Source organism: Achroia grisella, unplaced genomic scaffold (assembly GCF_030625045.1).
Source record: "Achroia grisella isolate CSIRO2021 unplaced genomic scaffold, CSIRO_AGI_Agris_v1 utg1239, whole genome shotgun sequence".
NCBI classification, from domain to species: domain Eukaryota; kingdom Metazoa; phylum Arthropoda; class Insecta; order Lepidoptera; family Pyralidae; genus Achroia; species Achroia grisella.
Window position 1 is genome coordinate 443,949 of NW_026712602.1, and position 12,915 is coordinate 456,863.

Consider the following 12,915-nt stretch of genomic DNA (forward strand, 5'->3'; position numbering starts at 1 on the left):
TTAGGTCATTATATATTTTTTAATTATTTACACGGACGAACAGCTAGTATTATATACTTGTACCTACAATTACATAGTTATATGTTAGTATAAAACAGACGCCGGTGTCGGAGAGGTTGAAGAGTAATTGTCTGTCGTGGTGTAGACATGTAATGCGTAGGAATGAAGATAATATTTTAAGGATGGTATTATGAATGTCGATGGTTATAAGGGCAGAAGAATGCTGGAAGAAGAGATGGTTGGACTGTGTGAAAGATGATATGGTAAGAAGGAGAGTAAATAACGAGTTGACTAGGAACAGGGATGCATGGAAGAGAGAAACATACTACGTCGCTCACTAGTAAATATTCTGTTAGCAGACTTAAAAACTACCGTTTCGATGAACTCTTAATTTGAATAAATTCTTTAATTATTTAATTCTTTAACTTGAGAACCACTGGCGACACAGTAATTGTTTTACTAATTATTACATTGTTAGACAAAAAAGTACTGCTAAGTGTAAGCTATTGCATTCGTATGCCATGTATTTATATATAAATAAATATACTTCGATTACTTGTATTAGGTTATGTTGAACACAAAGATCTATATTAAATGGATAAGTTAACTTACAGAGCAGTTAATACTAATCGATTTTTTTAAATATAGAACAAGCTCCATAACTATCTACATAAAATGAAGAAATTTCCTTCTTCATACGTGAAGCAAACATTATGTACCCCTTTTTACAACATTTCGCGGATGGAGGAGTATGACATTTCTCTTAATAGTTTATATAGAAAAGAAGTGTAGAATGCCAGTATTTTTTTAAAAAATGCATAAAAAATACGTTACATCAATAAATAAAATATTACATACACTGCCTATAATGGCCCGCCTATATAACACGATAACAAAACGTCAATGTCAATATTGTTGATTGTCTAATCAGCGAATCGGGGTTTGTTTCTGTGCTGTTAACAAGTAATTTATATGAAGCAATTCTTTGACGATAAAACCTTAATAATGTTCAAACTTATAATATAATAACAATAATATCTTTATTGTCTAATATTTATGAAGTCCCTGAATTCTGAGGTAGGTATAGAGAATACCTGTGTTTCAGAAGTAAGTGTCCTCTTCCATATTGAGGTGTACTTTAAGTGAGTTTGTTATGATATATTACAATTTAAGTAGGTTGGTGTAATCGTAGGAGAGTGTGTGTGTGTGTGTGTGTGTCTTGAGAAATTAGTGATAATCTAGAAACGCCTATAGAAGTGCTATTACCGTATCAATAGTTCTGTCTGTTCATAATCTAGTGTTAATAACCATTTCTTAAGGTTGTTTTTGGCTATATGGTGTGTTTGACAATGAAAATTTATTTCTTTGTTAATTTTATTATATATATATACACACACATGAAAAATTGTTGGCGTCTTGTAAAGGCTGTACGATATTTCATAGGAACGCAAATATTAGTTACAGTGCGTTTTTTTTTTGTTGTCATTTGTATTGTATGGAGTTATGTTATACTGTTTTAAAGTCAGATGAAATATATATAGTTGTCTAATTGTTAGTATCTGACATTTTTCGTATAAGGCCTTTGTAGGGAATCTATAGTGACTGAATATAAATTAATAATGGTCGAATTTCGACTCCTGGGCGACCACTAGTATAAAGAAATGGGGAAACGTTAGTTTACAAGTAATACCCTTGAGAGTAAGTACTACATAATTCCACGAAGACAAAACTAGAAACGAAAATAGGTAAAGGAAAGTCGAAGCCATAAAAATTATGGAAATACAACATACCATAAAAGATGCTAAGAATGTTCACCACATTTCCATCAAACGAAAATCGACAGCGTGCGGGGGTGAACACAAAGATGGCCGCCGCATTTTATCACCCTATTTTTGTGTTCTTGCCCCCCTGCGTACCCCTGTTTATGCATTTCACCCTCCCCTTTTCGTGTAAGTGCAATGTGCCCTTGTTTTAGTTTGTAAGTCGTCGAATGTTCAGCAGTTAATTGGAACTTTTTTAACTTTTGTTTCGCGTCCCGTTATTCAAATATGGCTTTATTATTCATTTTGTTTTAGATTTTATAAATTCTAAATGAAAATGTGTATGTTTTTATATAAACTCCTATATGACGGCCTCGGTGGTCTAGCGGCTTAGTACACCGCTTTACTTCCGTTGGTCGCGGGTTCGATTCCCTGCAAGGTTCAAGCGTTTCTATTTATGAGTATTGTTGTTTGTATCGGTCTGAGTGTTTTCTATGTATATTACGTATGTATTACAAAAATAAAATCTAAGTATTTATATCAGTTGTCTAGTGCCCATAACACAAGCTCTGCTTATCGTGGGACTGGATAGCACTGTTTTAATTGTCCAGGGTTATTTATTTTATTTAAACTCATGATATAAATACTTAACCCTATCAATCATTTTTCAACTGACTTAGAAAACAAAGAAGTTAAACTAAGATTTTATTACTGCAAGTAACCGACATTAATCGTGGAAAGTAGTATGGGACTAACATGATCCTAAACGATAAAGAACATACTATTTACTGTAAAAACGATCATCAAAACCCATTCAGAAATAGATGTATAAATCATAACATATCAAACATGAACATAAAATCAAACTGTAAAATTCATATGCAAGAAAATGAATTTTACAGTAAAAAAAAACACTAGAATTGCATTTGAAAATTTCTATCAATCGACCTGAATTATGTTTAAAAAACACAAGATTCTTTTGAAGCATCGCAATGATTAAGCTAATAGGTTGGTTTAACAATATTGTAAAGGATTATAGACATTCAAGTATTCCATAAAAGATAATAATCAGACCCCGCACAATTACAACCATCATCTAATCCCAAGCTAAGTAGGGTCTAGAGTCGCAGTATGTACACGCCAGGTTGACCTCCACGCGGTTTCCCCTGAAAACCATCGTGGAAAATTGTCAATTGCCATCATCTTGGCAACTACATACATTTTTTATGGTAATGGAATGATCCACCCGCCTGCGCTAACGGTTTACGCTGGCGGGGCACCAATGGACGATGATAAGTTGAACATGAGGTCAGGTCAGTTAGCCCGTCCTGGTAAATTCATCAGGAATTTACCACTGTTACCAGGATGAACCGCGTGGAGGACAATATATGTTATACATTGCTAGCCATGGAGTTATAAGTACACATTACTAAGGATCCCCTTTCCCCCTCAAAAGTAGGGTAAGTAGATACTAGAGTAGAATACTAGCAAATATGAAAAGGATAATTATGAAATCAGGTCAGTTAGTCCATCATGCAAAATACACCAGAAATTAAGCCAAGTTAAGTATTTATTTATATAGACAGTTTTCACCATTAATTAACCTTGATAATTTCCAAACCAACAGTTCCCAATAGTAACCTCCTACCCTCTTTTCTAAAAGTATTATGTTAAAATCAAAAGATTGATGTGTCGAAGTCTCTTCGTTTTAACATTATTGTGCGTTCAAACGAGTATGCTCACTTGACGGGTTTAGTTCAATGAATAACTTAAAGAATTAATATATTATTTAAGCTCTCTATCTATACAAATAAATAAAATTCAAGTGTCCGTTTGTAATTTAAAATTAACAGCTTTTCATTAATTACTAACGTTAATTACATCAAAAAGTTATAAAAAAATTTTGACTGTCTATCTGTCTTATGTATAGGGTAGGTATGGTTTAACATAATAAAATGGATTTAAAAAAATGTTGCCTATCTTACTGTGTGTTTGGTCTTTGCTAATGTCTAAAACGTCTGGACCGATTTTGACGAGACTTTCACATGTCGATAACTAATATTATAAGAATAACTTAGGCTAATATTATTTTAACAAAATATTTAATTTAATAAAAAATGATAAATTCCACGCGGAGGAAGCCGGGAGTTCATGTATATGTATATATAAATATTTATATTGTTAAAATATTACTGATTTATTTGCTAACTTATTAAATAAAATTACAACATATTTTTTTAAATAACGTCAGTGTCTAAATATCCTTTTAACTGTAAATTTAAACAGTGAATTATACTCATGAACTAATCTTGCCCGCGGCTTCGCTTACATTAATTTATCCCCTTAGTGTTGGAATTAATCAAAATCCTTTCTTAGCGGATGCCTACGTCATAACATCTACCTGCATGCCAAATTTCAGCCCGATCCGTCCAGTGGTTTGGGCTGTGCGTTAATAGATCACTAAGTCAGTCACCTTTGAGTTATATATATATGAATACACCCCGCACCCCTAAAGTGCTGCCATTCCGGAATACTCAAGGATCAGGCTTCGATGTTGTATTTTCACTACCATATCTCAATAATCATTAGAAACACAGCTTGGCTTGACTTATAACCAAGCTTGACCATAGAAATAGGTCAGGTACTTGTACGCAGACGACTTTAAACAAAGTCTCTCATGGAAAAATTAAGTAATTTATTTAGTTTTATTTTAATAATAATTAATTTGTAGACAGACGACTTCGAACAAAGTCTCTCATGGAAAATTTTAATAATCTAATTAGTTTTCTTTTAAGAATAATTAATGTCTATATTTAACATTTATTCAACGTAAAAATAGCGAGGGGTAAAAGTGTTTGATTGTCAATCGTTGACTCCATTGCTAGCAATGTACCATGTGAGGGTTTGATGGAGATATTCAGAGGATTACAGATATACAGCAAATATAATTACTAAAAATATAATTACAGATATACAGTAAATATACTTTATTCTCGTTCCGATCAGTTGCACGTTACATATAAACTATTACTTAGTAACATGATTACTTATTTTAAATGTGATGGATTACACTTTTTCTTCTAAAGTCAATAAGCCTAATAGGGTTTCCTTGGAAACCATCTTGATTAATTCCTGGTGAATTTGCCACGATGGGCCTGACCTAACCTTACGCTTATCTTATCATCCTCTGCTCTTGTATACTATTAGCGGAAGTAGGTGCACCATTTGATATTCATATTTAAAGTTATATCTATAATTGTAAAGCTTTCTATAACTTACTAAAATTATAAACACGAAAGTTTGTATAGATGGACATTTGTTACTCTTCCACGCAAAAACTACTAAACGAATTTTGATGAAACTTTGTAGTGATAAAGTTTATACATCAGAATAAAATATAGGCTATATATTTCACGAAGGTTAAACGCGGGTACAGTTTGTACATGATAATATAAATGCGAAAATGTGTCAGTATTTTTGTTCACGACATAACGGATTAAAGAATCTTATTGATATTAAAATAAATGGTATAATGAGGACGGACATATATATACCACTAGCTGACCCGCAAAGCTGATGTAACTTCGTCAGCATAACACTTAATATTTATCATTATATTTCATCCAATTTACAACATTACTTTTTAAATTATAGCCTATATATATATACTACTACTGTACAGTTTTATCAAAATCCGTTCAGAAGTTTTTACGTGATAGAGTAAAAAACATCCATCCATCCATAGTTACAAACTACGTTTATAATATTACTAAGATATTAATTTATTTTTTGATATAATGTATAAAAACTATATTATATGTAAAAAAGAAGTAAGTAATAATATAATAAATTGCTTAATATTTTTGTTCATTTCCGTACAATATTGTAATTACAAATAATATAAAACATTTAACTTGCTCAATGCGAGTACACTGTTTCCAGTTACTGGCTCGTGTGAACGAGGCACAAGTTCATGTTGAGTCGCGTAGGGGATCGTTACCCCCACCGGGGGCGGCACCGACGGGGAAGACACACCCCCCGGCTCGGAGCACGGTAGAGGAGCAAGGGCTGTTCTATTTTTAAATCCATTGAATACGTTTAGTAATAATCGGTTTGTCTGTTTGTGTGTTTGTAGTTGTGTTCATGATGTGTTTTATATGAATTATGCTGTGTTTTTATTTATTTAATTAAAAAAATTTTGAAGTTTTATTCATGAGACGATCTAATAGAATAATAAACTAAGCAGATTTTATACTAAGAGTAACTGATAGTAATATTTAAATACATATAGTATGTGAATTTTGTGTACCCGCGGTTTCAGTCGCATGAAATTTATAGCCTATATATTATTTGATGTATAATCTATATTAGTGTAAGGTTTCATCAAAATCCGTTCAGTAGTTTTTACGTGAAAGAGTAACAAACTTCCATCCATACTCGCACATTTTCTCGTTTATAATATTAGTAACTTATTTAGGTACACACAATAAATAGAAAAACCATAAACCAATAGAAATAGAGCTTCAGGAATGACTTAGTAGTATAACCAAGATTTATATACAAATCGCAAACAGAATCTTGAAAATCAAAATTTAATTCATCATCAAAGAAAATTACAAGGCAAACCACGGGACTGTACTAGTATAACACCTCTACCACACCCCGAGCCTTCCTTTCTCTACAAACTGCGGGGGCGAACCCTATTTTTTATTTCCAACATTTTTCGGTCGCCATTTTTACCACGCACGCGCAACCCACCCTAAGAACATCGATTTATCCCAATGCGACGAGAGTAAATAAAATCGGGGGTGTGTAGGGTGCAATGTAGACTTGCGGTAGGTTATTTTTAATAAGTCACCTTTGTATTGATTTCTTGACGCCAATTTATGATGCAATCCCTACCTTACTAAAGTTATAAACGTGGGAGATTTTGAGTGTGGATGCATGATTGTTTGTTACTCTTTCACGCGAAAACTACTGAATGTATTTTAATGAAACTTTACAATAATATAGGTTATACATTAGAAAAACACATAGGCTATAAATTTCATAGCTATTTAATAAAATATTGTGAAAATAAGTTTGTTTCTTATTTATTAATTTGATGTATAGTTGTGTTATTTAGTTACTAGGTAAAAATTTAGATTAATTTTTATGCTGATAATGAATGTGCCGTAATCACGTGGACAATGTCGCAGTTACATTTATTATATGTTTTTGTTACACCATTTTACCAAACTAGGTAAAATAACTGTTTACATAGTCATTACATACAGTTAGATGAAGTGTATTTTATAATAAATTTAAATCTAATGAAGAATATTTAATTTAAAACACAGCTTTAGTTAATTAATTCAAGTATGGTAGAACAGTTAATTTAAGTTTTTTTATATGACTTTTGTAAGTTACTTTGCCATGTTTACCTACAAATAATTGTATATTTAGATCATAAACTATCACATGTAAATAAATAAATTTGTATGATTTTATCAGCTGTTGGTGCTGCTAAAAAAATAAAAAAAAAACAAACACTTTTACAAAGAAGAATAATCGTATTTCGAATACTTACGTAGAGAGAAATATTCGAATTTCAAACAAATCAAGCAAAAGATTCAAATTTAGAATATTTTTTTGATTTAAAAAAATATGAACTGTCCGTTCATATTATTCGTATTTTAAACTATGGAAAATGCAAAACGTCATTCTAAAACGAACATATAATAGACTAGACAGATGCAGAGACATCTTAAAAGATATGCCATAGACCAATATTAATAGACTAAATATATTACAACTGTAGTTTTATTGTTGTAATTTGTATTCTTGTCAATTCGTATCAGATGGTCTCTATTTATTAATACATTTCAAACTTCTTTTTAATATTAAGTTTATTTAGTGTACTTTTATCATATGATAATGCCAGTCCTACCACCCTATGGGACTGGCATAAAATGATATAAAATCTTATTCCAAATCTTATCTCCTGCAATGAAAATAAAAATTTTGCTGGCGATGATACAGGGTGTGATAATTTCAAGCTTTTAATTTTGTTCTTTTCTTTAGTTTTAATTCAGTTTATAATAATCTAGAATAATAATAATAATTACCTCAGGATAATTTACACAGCAACATCTAGACCCAACATAAGCTAGCTAAAGCTATGGGTACTAGATAACTGATACAAATACATAGATATATTTCTTCGTAAATGAATACATATTATACATAGAAAATACCCAGATCGATACAAATAATCATACTCATGAATACAAATGTTTGTACCGTGCGAAGAATCGAACCCGCGACCATCGGAAATAAGGCTAGACCACCGAGGCCGTCAAATTTATTAGTAGAAAAGAGTAGAATAATATGTGTGTGTGCCAGCCCTAAAGGTCAGGGTTGGGCACAGAACGTTAGGTTCGTAACACGCAGTGTTAAACTTTCAGGTTACGAATACAAATACGTTTATTATCATCCCTTACAGAGGGTAAAATGTGAAATATATACACGCTATAAATAATCTTATATATAAAATTCTCGTGTCACAATGTTAGTTAGAAATTCTATATGCATATTCAGTAGGTCTGAGAATCGGTTACTATCTATTTTTCATACCCCTAAGTGGTAAGGGATAGCCACCTCTAAATATATATTTTTCATTTTTCGACGTAATATTTTATTTTCATTTTATTATTATTTAGGATCGAAAAATACATACAACCCTAAATTTTCACCTTTCTAGCATCAAGTTTTCATCCTTCTAGCGTCAACCCCTATTTTTGAATAGCGATTTTAATTTATATGACAACACAACGTTTGCCGGGACTGCTAGTATTATGTATTTATAAATATGATTGAATAAATAAAAAGACTTTTACAAATTACAAAATTGATTTAACACCAAAAAAATATTTCTGATAATTAAAGAAAAGACATATTTTGAACTATTTTTTTTTTCTTTTTACGGTTTGGTAATGAAGAAATCCTACAAATTTATGTTTTCTTTTTCTTTGTTGATATTACAACTGTATCATTTTTAAACATTAAAATTAATATAGGTACAGGCAGCAAATATATTCAACATAATTTTTTTAACAATCCTAAAACTATAAAGGGCATTAATTGATTATTTTTGTTTGTTTATATTTGTAATAGACAAACTCAAAAAGTTAATAAATAATCACACTTGTAGACAAAAACGTCATCAGCGAGTATTGTAGACTGTTATTCCAAGCATCGCCGCGAGATCCAACTAGTGCAATCCATTCGTTAAAAGTTTGTTTTTGAGTATTCATATTTATAAAATACTCGCGACTTCCCCCGCGTAGTATTAAACTATATTAAATTTCTAAAATCACTAGACTAAGTTACTTACTCGTATTTATCATCACCTATCTGTGAGTGGTAACAGGAACACAAAGGTAGATAGACAGACATTTTTTTTTAATTTGGATGTAATTAGCGTATGTTAATTTCATATGCATTTAATGTAAAGCTATTATTTTTAAATTACAAACAGACACTTGAATTTTATTTATTTGTATAGATAGAGAGCTTAAATAATATATTAATTCTTTAAGTTATTCATTGAACTAAACCCGTCAAGTGAGTAAACTCGTTTGAACGCACAATAATATTAAAACGAAGAGACTTCGACACGTCAATCTTTTGATTTTAACATCATACTTTTAGAAAAGAGGGTAGAAGTGCTTGTGACTATAAGAATAAAGTATTTATCCTTGATAATTTTTTTTTCATTGCACAGACACAAAGTCCGTGCTCTTATTATGTTAATCTTTTACATTTCTGTTTAACTTAAACTTTAAATTTTTTTACTTAATTTTAATAAATATTTATTATTGTTTTATTTTTTATTTGTATATAAAAAATAAAACAATAATAAACACAATTAAATAATAAATCAGCCATATAATAAATTAACTTACAATTAAAATTAAATAATAAATTAAGTTGCAATTATAATCAAAATAAATACTAAATTATACTGTTTTTCAGGTTTGAGTGAATATATACTTGGCAACAACTTCGTGTTGTACCAGGGCCATCCTGCTCTTTGATAATATTATAAATGCGAAAATAAATCTATCTGTCTGTCTCGCTTTCACGTCAAAACTATTTAACTGACTTTAGTGCCCAAACACAAGCTTTAGCCAGCTTAACTTGGGTTTAGATGACGCTGTGTGAGTTCTCATGAGAGATTATTATTATTATTATGTAACATTTGGTACAGAAATACTCTAGACCCTGAATAATGACATTGGCTACTTTTTAATGCGAAAAATGACCTGTAAGGGTAAGGGGTCGAAAGGGGAGATGAAAGGTTGGAAGTATAGTCATTTTTAAGGCTAACTTAAAACTTATTTTTTTAACCTGTTGATTAAATATAAATATATTCAAAGATTGTAAAAATTTTAAACTTAAGGAGTTAAAATAAATTAGGGTTTTCATAGAAATTCATCATTGTTGAAGCTAGAATGGTGAAACTTTTTCCTTTGACTTTTTTGAAATAATTTTCTTTTTTTATTCAGTTGGTTAAAGTCACTACTCAACACATATACCCCAAACAATTACAATGAAAATTTAATACAGTAATAAAGATTTCATTTAGATTTTTTTAATTTATAGTGTGAATTGACAAACTTACAGATATTTTGGCTTATAATATGAGTCCATCAGACGTCGGCAGGGGTGCCAACTGACAATATCCGGTGCGCGGGCCCGGCGGCAATGCTGCCGACATACACTTCCGCTCCAACTTAATTGCTATTGGTATTTCCCATTAACATTTTGCCAAAAGAGACTATTGCGATTTATTAGCAATATCAATGTAGAGACGTGAAATTGTTTTTAACCGACTTCATAAAAGGAGGTTTATAAAAATTACCTTTTTTTTTCTATCGTAATGGCACTAATCTGTTTTATAATATTATTACATTAAAAAATTTGATCACAAATTTCTCGCCTTCAAAAATTTTATGTTTTTAAATGTCTTAATATAACCTGAGTCCTAATATAATTGGAGTATTTAGTGTTATAATAAAATTGTGAGTAATGTCTAAATATTCATTTTAAAGATTAAAGAAAGAGCGTTTCTGAATTTAATGACATTTAATAGTTAATTAAACAAATCTTTTACATATAATATGAATACATATAATACATGTTATAGTATGAACTGAATACCTAAATACATATGTAATATGCTCATGAATACAAATCTTCGCAATATCCGAGGAATCGAACCCGCGACCATAGGAAGTATAGCGGTGTGTTAAACTAGATCATCGCCTCCAAATAGACCATATAGACGGTTCCAATTCACCATCAAGTAAGCCTTCTTACATCTACGGTTACATAAAAATAGAACTGAAAAATAGCAACTTTACTTATTACTTAATAATATTTTCTGCCGTCCGCTCAGTTTCTTTCCAAGGTAATATCATTTCCGCAGGTTCAAAAGGCCTGTAGCACAAAACAGGTTACACGTTAACTAATTGGGTAACTTGACCCTACGTACCTTACGGCCGGGCGGAAATTTGTCACTAATTAATTCTATTAAACGAGAGGACAGCACCTACATATAACTTTCATTTTATGTACTTGGCTACACTATAAATACTTATCCCGTGTTTTGCCTCCTTAGAGGTGAAATTTCTAATATGCAATGATCCATGACACGCTTGACCTCCACTTTCTTTCTTTGACCTCCACGCGGCTCCCTGGAGAACGTTGATAAATTCCTGGTGAATTTGTAAGGAGAGGCTAACTGATCTGACCTCGTTCTTCAATTTCTTATTGACTTCTTCTTATTTATATATATATATATATTACTAGTTAGGTCCGCGGTTTCACCCGCGTTAAATTTTAATAGATAAATTTCAATGAAAAATATAGCGTACCTATGTATTATTCTGATGCATAAGCTATATTACTATAAAATTTCATCAAAATCCGTTTAGTAGTTTGTGCGTGAAAGACTAACAGACATCCATACTTGCAAACTTTTGCGTTTATTAAGATTAAGATTTTAATAGGTGATGATGATGGACCCTGCACTAACGCTATAAACTGGGGTACTAGTGGAGTAACAACATGGCGAATTAACTACGATAGAACGCAGTGGGCCCACGTGAAATCAACCTCTCTTGGTACATGACTAGCAACGGGCCACTAACCCCCATTACTCAAAACCCTATGACCGGAAAGTAAAAAAAATATATATACAAAATTGTTAGATATCGACCACATTCGAACTCAGACTCTTTTGTTCGAATCGGAGCAGTAAACCACTACGCCACGACGCTCTCACACACGTCCACACATTAGTTACGCACAAGTAATAGTTACAAGGAATCCCAGAACCCCTTCTCGAAATTAAAACCCTTCAAAATGGACCCCATTATAAATACTCGAATGAACACTGAAAGAACCACTTGAACCATTTCTTTTCACATAAGGCCAATATTCTTAGAGAATTCGTTAATTTCCACACGAAATACCCCTTTTCTAGACCGAAAGTTCCCTCGGACCTTATTAATTTTCACTATAGACCAATGACTTGAGAATATGGGGTTCATTTAACACGAAATGCTCATTATGTACCTATTATTATTTTCTTTAACGTGCACCTAAAGGAAAATTTCGAGGGTACATTTATATAACAGGCAGTATTTAAACACTGGTTATGTTTACGTAGTTTAAATTATATTCTATTCTGAGAATATTGGGTGATAACATATATTTATTCATTCAGTTTTTTTTAAGAGGTTAATAATTAATCAATGTTTCCCCTTTAGTATTTATAACTTCCACCCACCTTTTTACCAATTTATTGATCCCGTTCTGCCAAAAATCGCTCGGTCTGGTATCTAAGACGTGGTTGAGCCAGTTTTTAGGTCATCTTCATTGGCGAAGGTAACATCTCTCATATAGTTTGACATGGAGTGGAAAAGATGATAAAAGGTTGACACAAGGTTCGGAGAGTATGGAGTTCAGCACTCGGTTGAAGAATATCCCATTAAACTCTTGGATGGCTGTTTTGATGAATAATGAAGAATAATGAATAATAATAAAATTAAAAAAACAAATTCTCATAGTACCACATTTAAGAACATTTCAATTAATATGCATATTA